At 41.5% G+C, this 17,424-nt stretch overlaps 1 protein-coding gene and 1 non-coding gene across 5 annotated transcripts in view; both read left to right on the forward strand.

The window, feature by feature from the left end:
• Positions 1 to 17,424, forward strand: part of RNF214 (ring finger protein 214) — a 53,911-nt gene that overhangs the window by 17,056 nt on the left and 19,431 nt on the right. The gene's annotated exons all lie outside the window — the stretch shown is intronic.
• On the forward strand, positions 15,271 to 15,424 carry LOC112135644 (small Cajal body-specific RNA 11). The gene has a single exon (XR_002916902.1). It is a non-coding gene; the product is annotated as a small Cajal body-specific RNA 11 (non-coding RNA).

The raw sequence follows: 17,424 nt of genomic DNA on the forward strand, positions 1-17,424 counted from the left end.
CATTCCTGGTGTCTCTTCCTCTTTTTATAAGGACACCAATTCTATTGGATTAGGTTCCCACTTTATGACTTCATTGAACCATAATTGCCTCCTTCAAGGCCCTGTATCCAAATACAATTACACTGGGGTTAGGGCTTCAAGATACGAGTTTTAAGGGGCACAATTCAGTCCATAACAATTGTATTTCCTGTTTATAGTGTTTTCATTCATTTGTTCAGCCAGTATTTATTGAGTATCTACTACGAGCCAGACAGTAGGGCCTGGAGAGTAAAAAGTCTTCAAAGAGATTACTGTTTCTTATGAGAGACAGATAGATAAACAGATGATTGCAAAATAGTGTAATGATACCATGACAGTGGTGGTATGAAAGCATCTGAAAGAGGCATATAACCCATACTGAGTAGGGGGAGTCACAGAGGGCTTCCCAGGGAATATCATTCCGGAACTGAGTCCTGAAAAATCAGGGGCAGAAGATAACCACCAAATGAAATGCATGATCCTTGGTTTGATCCTGAATGAACCAAAGTATAATTATAGGACATTTTGGAATAATTGGGAAAATTTCAATAGTGACTACGTGTTAGGTAATATTGTGTCAGTGTTATGTATTTTGGGTGTATGAACCCATGTTGTTGAAAAAAGTTTGAGAAATTAAAAAAATATTTTGCATGTGATTATGACATTGTTTCATTATGTAGAAGGATGTTCTTGTTCATAAGAGATACTTGCTGAAGTTTTAGGAGTTAAGTGTCATGTAAATGTGGCAAAAAAAATGTAACAACTGGTAAATTTAGATGACAGGTAGATAATCATTTTATTAATTTATTAACTTTTTGTTGGTTTGAAATTTTCAAAGAAAAAGTAACAGGGGTCGGGGTAGGTATAGGGAAGAATTAGCCAGGCAACAAATGAAGGAAAAGACACTGCCGGCAGGGGGCTCAGAGATGAGAGAGAAAAGCAAGCAAGATGTGAAGTAGGGGAGTGAGGCCAGATCAGAAAGGCTTTTATACTGTGTTAAGGAGTTTGGGTTTTTCCATGATAGAGATATTGAAGGATTTTAAGGGAGGAGAGTATCAAATGATACAATTTGCATTTTATTTTTATTTTATTTTACTTTTTTATTTTTTGAGACAGAGTCTCACTCTGTTGCCCAGGCAGTAGTGCAGTGGCACGATCTTGGCTCACTGCAACCTCCACCATCTGTGTTCAAGTGATTCTCCTGCCTCAGCCTCCTGAGTAGCTGGAACTACAGGCCTGTGCCACCATGCCTGGCTAATTTTTGTATTTTTAGTAGAGACGAGGTTTCACCATGTTGGCCAGGCTAGTCTTAAACACCTGACCTCAAGTGATGTGCCCGCCTTGGCCTCCCAAAGTTCTGGGATTACAGGTGTGAGCCATCCTGCCTGGCCTATGATTTGCATTTTCAGTAGATTACTTGGGCAGTTGGAAAATGGATTGGATTAGTGTATTTGACCAGTTAGGAGACTTATCTTGTCAGAGCCTGGGTTGGAATAATTATGGCTGAAACTAAAGTAGTGCCAGTGGGAATGAGAGAAGTGAACACATTTGTAAGACATTTAGGGGCAGCACTGATCAATGTGGGTAGACAGGGTTGAGTTAGGGATAACTCCCATATTTCTGGCTTGGAAAATTAGGGAAATAATGGGGTTCTTTGATAAGATGTCTTATCTGTCTTACACGTTTTAACTTAAATTCTGCCTTCTTTGCAAAATTGCCTGTGCCATTTCTTTATGAACTGAATCTGAATTTTTTTTTTTTTTGAGACGGAGTCTTGCTCTGTCGCCCAGGCTGGAGTGCAGTGGCATGATCTTGGCTCACTGCAGCCTCCACCTCCAGGATTCAAGCGATTCTCCTGCCTCAGCCTCCCGAGTAGCTGGGACTACATGTGCCTGCCACCACGCCCGGCTGATTTTTTGTATTTTTAGTAGAGACGGGGTTTCACTATGTTAGCCAGGATGGTCTCGCTCTCCTGACCTCCTGTTCCGCCCGCCTCGGCCTCCCAAAGTGCTGGGATTACAGGCATGAGCCACCTCACCTGGCCTGAAAATTTTTTTTAATGTTTTATCCTTTTAGTGCCATATATCTGGTAATTATTTGATAAGTATTTATTCTATCACTGGATTGGAAATTAAGGGAATTTCACATAAATATTAATTAAAGATGAATTTACTTAATAGAAATCTGCTAAGTGCTTTGTACTATTTGAAGGTAGTCACTGTGTATTTCAATGTAATTATAATTTTTTTATTTTTAGAAACAGGATCTCACTCTGTTGGCCCAGGTAGAGTGTAGTGGTGCAGTCATGGCTCACTAAAGCCTTGAACTCCTGAGCTCAAGCCATCCTCCTGCCTCAGCTTCCCAAGTAGCTGGGACTACAGGTGTGCACCACCATGCCCATCTAAGTTTTTCTATTTTGTAGAGACTGGATCTCAGTTTGTTGGCCAGGCCGATCTCAAACTCCTGCCCTTGACCTCTCAAAATTTTAGGATTACAGGCATGAGCCACTGTGCCTGGTCTAATTATAATTTTTAAAGGAGACAAACTGAATTTACCAAAATGTAAAAGATCAAATATTTAGTTTAGTCATGTATTTGATTTTTTTTCTCCTGGACACCTGGCTGCTTTGTCCTGGAAGTTGACTTGCTTTTGCAGGGATAATTTCTAGTTCTCAGCTTTTATCCTTCAGGTTATTGCTGGCATTAGAAAGGTGAGGTTTCCATGTTAGTGCTCTTCCAGTGCAGAACCTCTTTTAAGCTCCCTACCTTTAACAGTGACTTATTGTGTGCAGGTGCAATGGCTTCTGCCTGTAATCCCAGCACTTTGGGAGGCCAAGGCGGGAGGATCGCTTGAGCCCAGGAGTTTGAGACCAGCCTGGGCAATATAGTGAGACCTTATCTCTATAAAAAATAAAATAAAATAAAATAAATGACAACAACAACAACAAGACAACAGTGACTCATTGAGAATGGCAGTAAGTAAGGCTCGTGGTGACCCTGTGTTTTAAAAGACATAATTGATTTATATTTTCATGGATATAGCTTTGGACAAGGAGCGTAAACACTGCAATATCAAGCAATATTTTTCTTCTTTAAAAAAAATTCTCTGAACTTGCCTGATCAATTCATAGGATAGAATGACAGGTAAGTAGCAGATTAAGGGAGTTATTCATTGGAAGCATTACTCTGGATGTAATATAAGAGTCTATGTTGGCTGGGCGCAGTGCCTCAGGCCTGTAATCCCAGCACTTTGGGAGGCCGAGTGGGGCAGATCACCTGAGGTCAGGAGTTGGAGACCAGCCTGGCCAACATGGCAAAACCCCATCTGTACTAAAAAAAATTAGCCAGGCGTGGTAGTGGCCACCTGTAGTCCCAACTACTTGGGAGGCTGAGAGACAAGAATTGCTTAAACCCGGGAGGTGGAGGTTGCAGTGGGCTGAGATCGTGCCACTGAACTCCAGCTTGGGTGACAGAGCGAGACTCCATCTCAAAGAAAAAAAAAAAACAGAGTGCATGCTAAATTAAAATTGAGGCCAGGCAAGGTAGTTCACACGTGTAATCCTAGCCCTTTTGGAAGTCTGAGGTGGGAGGATCGCTTGAGGTCAGGAGTTTGGGACCAGCCTGGGTAATAAAGTGATACCTCATCTCTGCTAGAAGTAAAGAAATTTGCCGGGCATAGTGGTATACGCCTGTAGTCCCAACTACTGGGGAGGCTGAAGCAGGAGGATCGTTGATCCTAGGAGTTCAAGATTGCAGTGAGCTGTGATTGCACCACTATACTCCAGCCTGGGTGATAGAGCAAGACCCTGTCTCAAAAAATAAAAGTGTCAGGTGCAAGAGGATTTGTTTTGGAAAATTTCACCAAGTGCTGTTGTATTTAACTACTTAAGAGGTATGCTTTGAAGTCCTAATAGCTTACATAGCAATCAACAAATCTAGTATTCCTTAGGTGGAAAACAGTAAGCTAGGCTGTTGCAACATCCCATATTTTGACTATAGGTTTCAGTCCTTTTTTTTTTTTTTGAGACAGAGTTTCACTCTTGTTGCCTAGGCTGGAGTGCAATGGCGTGATCTCGTCTCACTGCAGTCTCTGCCTCCCAGGTTCAAGCGATTCTCCTGTCACAGCCTCCTGAGTAGTTGGGATTACAGGCACCTGCCACCACACCCGGCTAATTTTTGTATTTTTAGTAGGGATGGGGTTTCACTATGTTGACCAGGTTGGTCTCGAATTCCTGACGTCGGGTGATCCACCTGCCTTGGCCTCCCAAAGTGCTGGGATTACAGGCATGAGCCATTGCGCCTGGCCGGTCCTTCTGACTTTGTCTTATTCCCAATAAATTTACACTTTGACCATATCAAGATCTCTTTCTTGTTCAGTGACCTCACTCCATTTCCTCTGAGTCTGTCAACTCCCTGGAAGTATTTCTTTCCATAGCCAGCCTAGGCTTATGGTCTGTTACTGGAATTACTTGCTTACCATTACCATCAGTTCTCTTGGTGCCTTGTTCTTTTCATTTTATTTTCCTGTAGTATTCCAGTCCTGCGTCAAGTCAGCCACCTGACCTCTTTGTTCTTCTTTTTTTTTTTTTTGAGACAGAGTCTCGCTCTGTCACCCAGGCTGGAGTCCAGTGGCGCGATCTCAGCTCACTGCAACCTCCGCCTCCTGGGTTCAAGTGATTCTCCTGCCTCAGCCTCCTGAGTAGCTGGGATTACAGGCGCCCACCACCATGCCCGGCTAATTTTTTGTATTTTTATTAGAGACGAGGTTTCATCATTGTTGGCCAGGATGGTTTTGAACTTCTGACCTCAAGTGATCCACCTACCTCGGCCTCCCAAAGTGCTCGGATTATAGGCTTGAGCCACTGTGCGTAGCCCACCTCTTCATTCTTACACCTGGGCTGCTGAGTGCTGCTGGAGAAAAATCACACAACTGTGTGTCTTGGGGCCAGAATACATTTATGACTTACAGCATCACCTGGATCCTCAGATGTATTTTTAGTAGAGACGAGGTTTCACCATGTTGGCCAGGCTAGTCTTGAACTCCTCTTCCTCAGAAGTCTATCCCAAATTTAAATCTCTCTTTCTAAACTTCCTGTCTCCACCATTTCTCTTCTTACCCTTAGCAGAAGATCTTGTCTTTTATTTCTCAGAAACAAAGTGTCATCAATGAAAACTTCCCTCAGTTTTCTAACCGTCAGCAGAGGCATTCTTCCTTTCTCCCTGTCCTTGTGTCTGAGTCTATAATTCTACCTGTGTGTGCATCCCACTCCCTTTTGCTTCTGCTATTTCTCCATAGATGACTCCACTTTTTCCTCTAGTGTGTAAGCTGAATACTGGGGCCATCCTAAATTCCTCTCTTAGCCCTTTCCATCACATCCACTTTACCATGTCTTGTAGATGCTCTTATTTTTATTATTTTTACAATTTCATTGTCAATATTCAATATAATTTCTTGTTTTTATTCTTTAAATTAATTTTTTTTTCTTTGTAGAGACAGGGTCTCAACTCTGTTGCCCAGGCTGGGCTTGAACCCCTGGGCTCAAGTGATCCTCCCATCTCAGCCTCCCAAAGTGCTGGGATTATAGGAATGAGCCACTACACCCAGCCTCTTGTATATTCTTAATATTAATTATTCTTTCTCTCTGTCACTGTCAAGTTCTCTTTAGTTTTCGTAGAGTACCGAGGTGGGCTCCTAAACTTTCTTTGCTTCCTGCCTGCCTCCTTTCTCATTGTCTAATTCACTGCTACCATTGAAACCATTCCAAGATACAAATCTGATAATATCATTTCCCTGCTTAAATTTTTTCATAGTTCTATATAGTATTTAGGGTAAAGTTTTAACCCTTTACTTAGTATAAGAGGCCTTCAGTTACCTCTTCCATATTTATGTCTCCAGGTATGTCCTTACTACTTGCCCACACAACCGTGCTGGTTTATACCTAACTACTATATGTGGTATTCTGAACGTACTTAAAACTCAGCCTGTGCCACCTGCTCTAGAAAGCTTTCCCGGACACTCTCCCTCCCTCCCCTTTACACACCCTGACTGACTAATATAGCTAATCCTCCTCTTCACTCACCTAGCATGTTGTGTATACTGCTATCATAACACTTCATGGCCTTTTTTGTTTACTTAACTGCCTCCACCATTATATAGTTAGCTTCTTGAGGGCAGCTGTTTTGATTAGCTATCACTGTGTAAAAATACCATTGTAAAAGTTAATATCTTGAAACAATAGTAGTTTATTATTTCTCACAATTCTTTGGGTGGATTGCTTCTCAGATGGATGGTTCTGTTGGCCTTGTTTGGAGTCATTCATGTGGCTCCGGTCAGGTTGTGGCTGGGGTAGGGCATCCAAGATGGCTTCATTCATATCCTTGGCACATTGTGGGGGACTCCTGGAAAGCTGAGCTCAGCTGGAACATTGGGATGCCATGCCTTTCTCATTCTCACTCTTGCCATATAGTCTCGGGGCTTCTCCCTCTCCAGGTGGTCTTTCCAGCAGACGAGCCAGATTTCTTACATGGTAGCCCAGAGCTCTGAGTTCCAAAGCAGAAGCTGCCAGGCTCTCTTAAGGCTTAGATTTTGAACCAGTACAGTGCTAGTTCTGTGACATTCTGTTGGTCAATATGAGTCACAAGACTAACCCAGATTTGTGTGGGAAAGGACTACGCAGAATGTGATCACTAGGAGGCTTGGTTCATTGGGAGGGGTTCGTCTTTGGAGACTTGCTACCACAGCAAGTAACACGTTTCACTTTTTCTGCTTAGTATATAGTAATATCTTCTAGATATGGGAAATAATAAAAGTTACACAAATAAGAGATACATAATTAAAGATCTTTTAGAAATATTCACGATGAATTGTAGGGAGAGACAGAGACTGGTACATCAGCCAGTACACTCTTTGCAATAAAGTGAGTATAATTATAAGAATCATTATGGCCTGCTGCAGTGGCTCACATGCCTATAATACCAGCTCTTTGGGAGGCCAAAGCAGGAGGATTACTTGAGCCCAGGAGTTCGAGACCAGCCTGGGCAACATGACGAAATCCCGTCTCTGCAAAAAATACAGAAATTAGCTGGGCATGTTGGCATGTGCCTGTAGTCCCAACTACTTGGGAGGCAGAGGTGGGAGGATTGCTTGAGCTCAGGAGGTCGAGGTTGTAATGAGCCATGACGGTGCCGCTGCACTCCAGCCTGGTCAACAAAGTGAGATCCTGTCTCAAAAAAAAAAAAAAAAAAAAAAATCATTATCAGACTAGTGGTAGAATGAAACGAAATGGAAAAGAAATGGATTCAGGAAGAATTGTCTGATTATTTTGAGAAATAAAACAGAAAAAGTAAAAAATAACATCACTGTTGGAATTCTTGTTCTCAGTTTTGAGGGTGAAGTCATACATTTGATAATATGGGACATTCAGGTACTCAGCAGGTCATTGGAAATGAGAGACTTGAATGTAGAAGAGATGCTCTGTCTTGATTGGCAGGTATTCAGTAGGTCATTGGAAATGAGAGACTTGAATGTAGAAGAGATGCTCTGTCTTGATTGGGAGTTGACTGCATGGAGACGATAGTTACAATGGAAGGGAATTTTTGGTGGGAAAATAGAAAAGGGCTTAGTACTACACTCGGAGGTATACTTACAGTTTGGGAAAAAGACAAAAAGAATAATGAGAGAAAGAAAGGGAAATAGTTTAGAATAGTAGTATACATTTTCCAAAGGAAGAGGATGCTTAATAGTATTAGAATCTGCAGGGAAATAAATGAGAACCAAGTCTGAATAATACTGATTGGTAATTGTTGAGTGTTGTAATGCTATTCAGTAGTCAACTGGGATTTTTAGGCAAAGGAATTAAATTACTGGATTTACTTCTTCCCTAATATTTTGTTATGAAAATTTTCAAACCTTGAGAGAAGCTGACAGTATTGTACATTAACACTGACCACCTGGATTCAACAATTAATATTCTACTACGGTTGTTTTTGCGAGCCTTTCCATCTGTCATCCCTCTGTCTATTCATCAATCTGTCTTTTCTTTTTCTTTTTTTTTTCTTTTTTTGAGACAAGAGTCTCTCTCTGTCGCCAGGCTGGAGGGCTCACTGCAACCTCTGCCTTTCAGGTTCAAGCAATTCTCCTGCCTCAGCCTCCCTAGTAGCGGGGACTACAGGTGCATGCCACCACGCCCAGCTAATTTTTGTATTTTTAGTAGAGACGGGGTTTCACCATGTTGGCCAGGATGGTCTCAATCTCTTGACGTCATGATCCACCCACTCGGCCTCCCAAAGTGCTGGGATTACAGGTGTGAGCCACCACGCCCAGCCCCGTCTTTTCTTTTTCGTTCAGAGGAGACACCACATGAGGTCTTATTTTTTCTTTCTTTTTTTTTTTGTTTTATCTGAGGTCTTATTTTTTCATTGCATATCAGAATCAGTTTCAGTCATCAGTAACTTCGCCCCTAAACATATATACATGTACATCATTAATTAGAGTTTAATATTATTTATTTGCATTTTGGGGTAATAAAATTTATATGCAGTTAAATACACAAATCTTTTTTTTTTTTTTTTTTTTTTTTTACTTAGCAAGTCCACTGGTTGAAAAATACATAAATCTTAAAGGAACCATTCAGTGAGTTTTGACAAATGTATGCACTTGTGTAATTCAGACCCCATCAAGATATATAAAATACATTACCGTTAAACCTGAAAGTTCATTCTTGTGCCTTCTCAGTCAGTCCCTGCCCCCACTCTCCCCAAACCAACCAGTGTTGTGGTTTTTTACCATAGTTTAGTTCTGCATGTTCCAGAGCTTCACATAAAATGAAATCAATCTTACACCGTGTACTCTTTTGTATCAGAATTATTTCATTCAGCAGAATGCTTTTAATATTCATGTTGTCCGTTTTTACTGTGTTCATTTTATTTTATTTATTTATTTTTGAGAATGAGTTTCACTTTGTCGTCCAAGCTGGAGTGCAGTGACATGATCTTGGCTCACTGCAACCTCCGCCTGCTGGGTTTGAGCAATTTTTCCACCTCAGCCTCTCAAGTAGCTGGGATTAACAGACGTGCATCACCATGCCCAGCTAATTTTTGTATTTTTAGTAGAAACAGGGTTTTGCCATGTTGCCCAGGCTGGTCTCGAACACCTGACCTCAAGTGAGCTGCCTGCCTTGGCCTCTCAAAGTGCTGGGATTATAGGCGTGAGCTACCGTGCCCGGCTTTATTGTTGAATAGTGTTCCTCTTACTGATGTATTGGAGTTTGTTTATTCATTCTCCTGTTGATGATCATGTAGTAGTTTCCAGATTTTGACTGTTAATGAATAAAGCTGCTATGAACATTCAAGTGCAAGTCATAAAGACTTCAAACATATTCTTTCATTTCTCTTGGGTAGATTAGTAGCATAATCTGCTGGGTTGTAGGGTAGATGTATGAACAGTTTTATAAGAAATGGCCAGATATGCTTCCAAATTGCATATACCATTTTACACTCTGTCAACCATATATGAGAGTTCTGGTTGCTTCACATCTTTGCTATTCAAGGGCTTGCATAGTGGTATTTCATTGTGTGTGTTTTCTATTCTTTAGAGATTGCAGATGGTTTGAATCATTGTGGTTTTAATATCCCTAATAACTAATGATGGTGTCTCTTTTTCTATTTGCTTATTGGCTATTTGTATATTTTATTTTGGGAAGTGTCTAACTTTTTTATCCCTTTTCTTGGGGGGTTGAGTTTTTGACTTTTTATTGTTGTGTAGTAGAAGTTCTTTTTGTATTTTGAATATAAGTCCTTTGTCAGATATATGTTGTGTAAAAATTTTCTTCTGCCCTCTTATATGACTATTCACTTTTTAATTGCATTTTTGATGAAATAATGTCTAATTCATTAAACTTTTCTTTTCTAGTTAGTGCTTTCTCTGTCTTCTCTAAGTTACCTTTGCCCACCCTGAAGTAGCAAAGATGTTCTCCTGTATTTTGTTATGGACGCTTTATCATTTTAACTTTTATATTCATGTCTCTGATCCATCTCAAATTCTTTGATTTTTTTTTTCTCCCCCTAGGAGGCACAACATTGGAATGTATGTTTGTTTTTTTGCAGACGAGGTCTCACTGTGATACCCGGGTTGTAGTGCAGTGGCTATTCACAGGTGCAGTCATAGCTCACTGTGGCCTTGAACTCCTGGCCTCAAGCAGTCCTTCTGTCTCAGCCTCCCAAGTAGCTGGGACTACAGCCATGTACCACCACACTCTTCAAATTAATTTTTGTGTATGGTGAGAAGTAAAGGTTGAGGTTCATTTTTTCCATGTAGATATCCAGTTGTTCCAGCACCATTTATTGAAAAGACTTTCCTTTCCCTATTTAATTAATTGCTTGGCACTTTTGCCAAAAACCAAATGACGGTATGAGTCACTTGTATGAATAGTAGGTCTAATTCTGAATACTATTCTATTGTGTTGATATACTTGTCTATATACTACATTACACTGTCTGCTGGGCATGGTGGCTCATGCCTGTAATCCCAGCACTTTGGGAGGTCAATACAGGAGGATCACTTAAAATCAAGAGTTCGAGACCAGCCTGGGCGACACAGCGAGACCTAGTCTCTATTTCTTTTTTTTTTCTTTTTTCTTTTTTATTTGAGACGGAGTTTTGCTCTTGTTGCCTAGGCTGGAGTGCAATAATGGCGCGATCTCGGCTCACTGCAACCTCTGTCTCCCAGGTTCAAGCGGTTCTCCTTCCTTAGCCTCCCGAGTAGCTGGGATTACAGGCATGCGCCACCACGCCCGGCTAATTTTGTATTTTTAGTAGAGATGGGGTTTCTCCATGTTGGTCAGGCTGGTCTCGAACTCCCGAACTCAGGTGATCCACCTGCCTCGGCCTCCCAAAGTGCTGGGATTACAGGCATGAGCCACTGCGCCCAGCCCATCTCTATTTCTTTATTAAATTTTTTTTTTGTTAAATAATTTATATAAATAAAAAATTCAGGCTGGGTGCGGTGGCTCATGCCTGTAATCCCAGCACTTTGGGAGGCCGAGGCGGGTGGATCACCTGAGGTCGGGAGTTCGAGACCAGCCTGACCAACATGGAGAAACTCCGTCTCTACTAAAAATACAAAATTAGTCGGGCGTGATGGCACATGCCTGTAATCCCAGCTACTAGGGAGGCTGAGGCAGGAGAATCCCTTGAACCTGGAAGGCGGAGGTTGCGGTGAGCCGAGATAGCGCCATTGCACTCCAGCCTGGGTGACAGAGCAAAACTCTGTCTCAAAAAAAAAAAAAAATTCACGCTGTTGTGATTATTATATCTTATCATAGTCATGAAATCAGATAATACAAGGTCTTCTACTTTTTTTCAAGACATTCTAGGTCCTTTGCATATTCTAGGTTCTCAGCATGTTCATGTATTTATTTTTTATTTTTCTGAGACAGTGTCTCAAGGCTGGAATGCAGTGGCATGATCACGGCTCACTGTGGCCTCGACCTCCTATGCTCAAGCAATCCTCTCATCTCAGCCTCTGCAGTAGCTGGGACTACAGATGCTCGTTACCACACCTAGCTAATTTTTTGTCTTTTTTGTAGAGACAAAGTTTCGCCATGTTGTCCAGGCTGGTCTTGAACTCCTAGACTCAAGCAGTCGGCCCGCCTCAACCTCCCGAAATGCTGGGATTACAGGCGTGAGCCACTGCACCTGGCCTCGTGTATTTTAGAATCAGTTTGCCAGTTTCTACAAAAAAAGATAAAACTGGTAGGAACATATATCAACTTGGGAAAAATTGACATCTTAACAATATTAAATCTTCTAATTCATAAATATGAAATATCTTTATGTTGATTTAGGTCTTTATCTCAGCAACATTTTATTGTTTTCAGTGTACAGATCTTGCACATTTTTCTTTAAACTTATTCCTAAATATTTTATGTTCTTTGATGCTATTATAAATGAAATTAAGAATTTTTAAAATTTTTTAAGTGCTGCTAAGTACAACTTATTTTTGTTTTTGGCCTTGTACCTGCTATTTTGCTAAATTTCTGTATCAGTGTATTAGTTGTTTTGTATATTCTTCAAGATTTTCTTTTTCTTTTTTTTTGAGACGGAGTTTCGCTCTTGTTGCCCAGGCTGGATTGCAATGGCGTGATCTCAGCTCACTGCAACCTCCACCTCCCAGGTTCAAGCAGTTCTCCTGCCTCAGTCTTCCGAGTAGCTGGGATTACAGTCATGTACCACCACGTTTGGCTAATTTTGTATTTTTTGTAGAGACGGGGTTTCTCCATGTTGGTCAGGCTGATCTCGAACTCCCGACCTCAGATGATCCGCCCGCCTTGGCGTCCCAAAGTGCTGGGATTACAGGTGTGAGCCACCTCACTCGGCCAAGATTTTCTACATAAACAGTCATGGTATCTCTGAGTACACACAGTTTTATCTTCCTTTCAAACCCTTAAGCCTTTTATTTCTTATAAATATTATTGCACTGGCTAGGACCTCCAGTACAATATTGAATAGAAGTGGTAGAGTGGATGTCTTTGCCTTGTTCCTGCTCTTAGAAGATAAGTCTTTAATATTTTACCATTAAGTTTGATGCTGACTATAGGTTTTTTGTGTATGCCTTTTGTCAAATAGAAGAAGTTACATTCTATTTCTAATTCTCTGAGACTTATTAAAATGAATGGGTACTTCATTTTGTCACATGCTTTTTCTGCATATTTATAAATTATTGGCTGGACTCGGTGGCTCATGCCTGTAATCCCAGCACTTTGGGAGGCCGAGGCGGGTGGATTACCTGAGGTCAGGAGTTGGAGACCAACGTGGCCAACATGGTGAAATCCCGTCTCTACCAAAAATACAAAAATTAGCCAGGCATGGTAGCAGGCGCCTGTAAACCCAGCTACTCAGGAGGCTGAGCCTGGAGAATCACTTGAACCTGGAAGGCGAAGGTTGCAGTGAGCCGAGATCATGCCCCTGCACTCCAGCTTGGGCGACAGAGTGAGACTCCATCTCAAAAAAATTATCAAATGATTTTTTTCCTTTATTATGTCAATACAGTGTATTACTTTGATTTATTTTATTTAATTAATTTTTGTGTGTGTGTGACAGAGTCTCCCTCTGTCGCCCAGGATGGAGTGCCGTGGCACAGTCTCGGCTCACTGCAACCTCCGCCTCCTGGGTTCAAGCAATTTTCCTGCCTCAGACTCCCGAATAGCTGGGATTACTGGTGCCTGCCACCATGCCCAGCTAATTTTTGTATTTTTAGTAGAGACGAGGTTTCTCCGTGTTGGCCAGGCTGATCTCGAACTCCTGACCTCAAGCCGTCTGCCTGGCTCAGCCTCCCAAAGTGCTGAGATTACAGGTGTGAGCCACTGCACCTGGCCCATTGATTTATTTTTTCAAATGTTAAACCAACCTTCCATTTGTGAGATAAACCCTACATGGACAAGACATATTGTTTTTATATGTTGCCAAATTGAATTTGCTAATATTTTGTTAAGGACTTTGTGTCTGTTTTTTTTTTTCAGTTTGTTTGTTGTTTTTTTTTTGAGATGGTGTCTGGCTCTGTCCCCCAGGCTGGAGTGCAGTGGCTCAATCTCGGCTCATTGCAAGCTCCGCCTCCCTGCAAGCTCTGCCTCCCGGGTTCACACCATTCTCCTGCCTCAGCCTCCTGAGTAGCTGGGACTACAGGCGCCCGCCACCATGCCCGGCTAATTTTTTTGTATTTGTAGTAGAGACGGGGTTTCACCATGTTCGCCAGGATGGTGTCGAACTCCTGACTTTGTGATCCACCTACCTTGGCCTCCCAAAGTGCTGGGATTACAGGCTTGAGCCACCGCACCCGACCTGTTCAGTTTTTGAGTTGGGGTCTTGCTCTGTTGCCCAGGCTGGGATGCAGTGATAAGGTCATAGCTCACTGGAGCCTCAAACTCATGGGCTCAAGTGATCCTCTCACCTCAGCCTCCCAAGTAACTGGGACTACAGGCACGTGCCACCATGCCTGGCTAATTTTTAAAAATTTTTTGTAGATACAGAGTCTCACTATATTGTCTAGGTTGATCTTGAACTCCTGGCCGCAAGTGATCCTCCTGCCTTGGCCTCCCTAAGTGCTGAGATTACAAGTATGAGCTACCATACCTGGCCCTTTGTCTGTGTTTATTGAGGAACGTTGTGTGTGTGTGTATGTGTGTGTGTTTAATTTTTAAAATTTAGTTATATCAGTTACTTAGGCCAGAGGGATGTTAAAATCTCTATGATTATAGCTCTTTTCTTTTTTGTTTTTGAGACAGGGCGTTGCTCTGCCACCCAGATTGAAGTGCAGTGGCACAATCATGGCTCACTGCAGCCTCAACCCGGGTTCACACAATTCTCCCACCTCAGCCTCATAAAAAGCTGTGACTACAGCTGTGCACTACCACACCTGGCTAATTTTTGTATTTTTCATAGAGACGGAGTTTCACCATGTGGCCCAGGCTGGTCTTGAACTCCTGGGCTCAAGCACTCTGCTTGCCTCAGCCTTCCAAAGTGTTGAGATTACAGGCGTGAGCGACTACGCCCAGCCACTTTTTCTTTTTGTTTTTATCAGTCAATTTTTGTTTCTTATATTTTGAAGCTGTATTGTTAGATACACATACATTTATGATTGTTATTGTAGGAGAGGGAAAAATGGTTTCCCTAAGTTCTTTGGCTGGGTCATTAATTTAGTTTACATGAGACAGATTAACAGGAGAAAAAAAACATTTTTTTTTTTTTTTTTTTTGAGATGGAGTCTTGCTCTATCTCCAGGCTGGAGCGTAGTGGTGCAGTCTCGGCTCACTGCAACCTCCACCTACTGGGTTCAAGCGATTCTCCTGCCTCAGCCCTGCAAGTGGCTGGGATTACAGGCTCACGCCACCATGCCTGGCTAAGTTTTGTATTTTTAGTAGAGATGGGGTTTCACCATGTTGGCCAGGCTGGTATTGAACTCCCGACCTCATGATCCACCCACCTCGGCCTCCCAAAATGCTGGGATTACAGGCATGAGCCACCGCACCCAGCAGAAAAAAATTTTTAATTATGTGTGCATGCATGCATACATAGGAGTCCCACAAAAATATCAGATTAAAGGGCCAGATGATTGACACTTATGTAGCAGCTTGAGTTATAGAAAGGAAGAGAGGCTTGGGACTTCTTGGGGGTGGCAGAAACAAATTATGGGCAAGTGAGGGGAAGAAACATATGGTGAATACAAATTGCCTTGTTATGTAGGTAAAAATCTCTGTGATTGTCCTGGCCTATGCTTTTTCTACTCCCCTCTGCTTTTTTGGTCCCCCTGTGCTCAGTTCTAACAAGGTAGTCTGGCAGGACACACAGCAGTCTCCTTCAGTTTAGGGGGACTGTCTTTAGAATAGAGCTGTCTCAAGGCACAAGAGTACAATTTTTAAAAAAATGTTTTTCAGGTGATAAGTGGTATTGGAGTAGCTCTCTTCTTGGTAGACTTACTTGTACTGATGAAAATTGTTTTAGAGATGGCAGATTTTCTTTACAGAAGGGAAATTTTTCAGAGCTGTTCCTATATCTGCAGTTTCTCAAAATACTCATCTTGAAATAATTAGTATGTCAAAGGGGTATATTTTGGAATGACATATTCTGGTCTCCTAAAGTTGTATTTTGGATACACCTACTATGTGCCCACAAAAATTAAAAATTAAAAAAATTGTTTTAAGTTGTATTTTGGGGTGGAGTGCCCTGAGCCCCAACATTGATAAGTTGGCTATTTTGTCATTATGAAATGTCCCTCTTTATCTTAGTCATACTCTTTATATTACAGTTTACTTTATGTGGTATTACTATAGACACTGCAATTGTCTCATACTTTTTACATGGTGTATGTTTTTCAATCCTTTCCTCTTCAGCCTATCTATGTTTCTGTATGCTTTGTAGACAGCCTATAATTGGGTCCTCTTAGGTGGTTCATGACTGTAATCCCAGTACTTTGGGAAGCCAAGGTGGGCGGATCACCTGAGGTCAAGAGTTCAAGACCAGCCTGGCCAACATGGTGAAACCTTGTCTCTACTAAAAATAAAAAAAAAATTAGCTGGGCATGGTGGCGTGTGTCTGTACTCCCAGCTACTTGGGGAGGCTGAGGCAGGAGAATTGCTTAAACCCAGGAGGCAGAGGTTGCAGTGAGCCTAGAGCACGCCACTGCATTCCAGCTTGGGCAACAGAGTGAGACTATCTCAAAAAAAAAAAAAAATTGGGTCCTCTTAATCTAGTCTGATAGGCTGCCTTTTAATTAGAGCCTTTAGTCCATTTACATTTAATGTAATTCTTGATTTGATTGGATTTAAGTCTATACTTTTACTATGTAAATTGAAAATTAATTGGATGTTCTTTAGAATTCCATTTTAGTTTGGTCATCTTCTTCCTTCCCCATCTGCTTCTGTAATTCACTGGCAATGGACATCATAAAAAAAGACTACATGCCAGCGGATTCAGGAAGATTTATAATTTTCTTGGATAAAGTACCTGGAAATTTTTTAGAGTCATAATTGTAGAAACTTAGAATTATCTCTTAGTTTTTTTTTTTTTTTTTTTGAGTCAGAGTTTCATTCTTGTTGCCCAGGCTGGAGTGCAATGGCGTGATCTCGGCTCACTGCAACCTCTGCCTCCAGGGTTCAAGCGATTCTCCTGTCTCAGTCTCCTGAGTAGCTGGGATTACAGGCCCCCACTACTATGCCCAGCTTATTTTTGGTATTTTTTAGTAGAAATGGGGTTTCACCATGTTGGCCAGGCTGGTCTCAAACTCCTGACCTCAGGTGATCCGCTCGCCTTGGCTTCCCAAAGTGTTGGGATTACAGGCGTGAGCCACCGTGCCTGGCCATCTCTTAGTTTTTTTAAAAAATCAACTTCTTTGAGATATAATTTGTATACAAAAACATACTTACTTTAAGTGTACATTTTGATGAGTTTTGACATATTAATTATGCATGTAAACACTAACACAATCAAGGTATAGTACGTACCTATTGCTCTACAATGCTCCCTGTATTCATTTTCAGTCACTGCTCTCTCATTCTGCCGTTCCTAAGTAAACACTGAGCTGTGTCTGCCACTATTAGATTACACTTGTCTTTTCTGAAGATTTGTATCTGGCTTCTTTTACTCAGTATATTTTTGAGATTCATCCATGAGGTGGTAGATATCAATAGTTTATTCCTTTTTAATGCCGAGCAGTAGTCCATTGTATGAATATTTCACAATTCATTTACCCAGTTAAAGGTGTTATAATTACGGCTCTTGTTTGTAATGAGAAGTCGGGGACAATTCACATTCTCTTTCCCTCTGTGTATTGTGTCATTTTTTTTCTGTAGTTTATTTCAAGATTTTCCACTTATCTTTAGTTTTCAGCAGTTTGACTTTGATTTGCCCACATGCT

This window comes from Pongo abelii, chromosome 9 (genome assembly GCF_028885655.2).
Source record: "Pongo abelii isolate AG06213 chromosome 9, NHGRI_mPonAbe1-v2.0_pri, whole genome shotgun sequence".
In the NCBI taxonomy this organism is placed as follows: Eukaryota; Metazoa; Chordata; class Mammalia; order Primates; family Hominidae; genus Pongo; species Pongo abelii.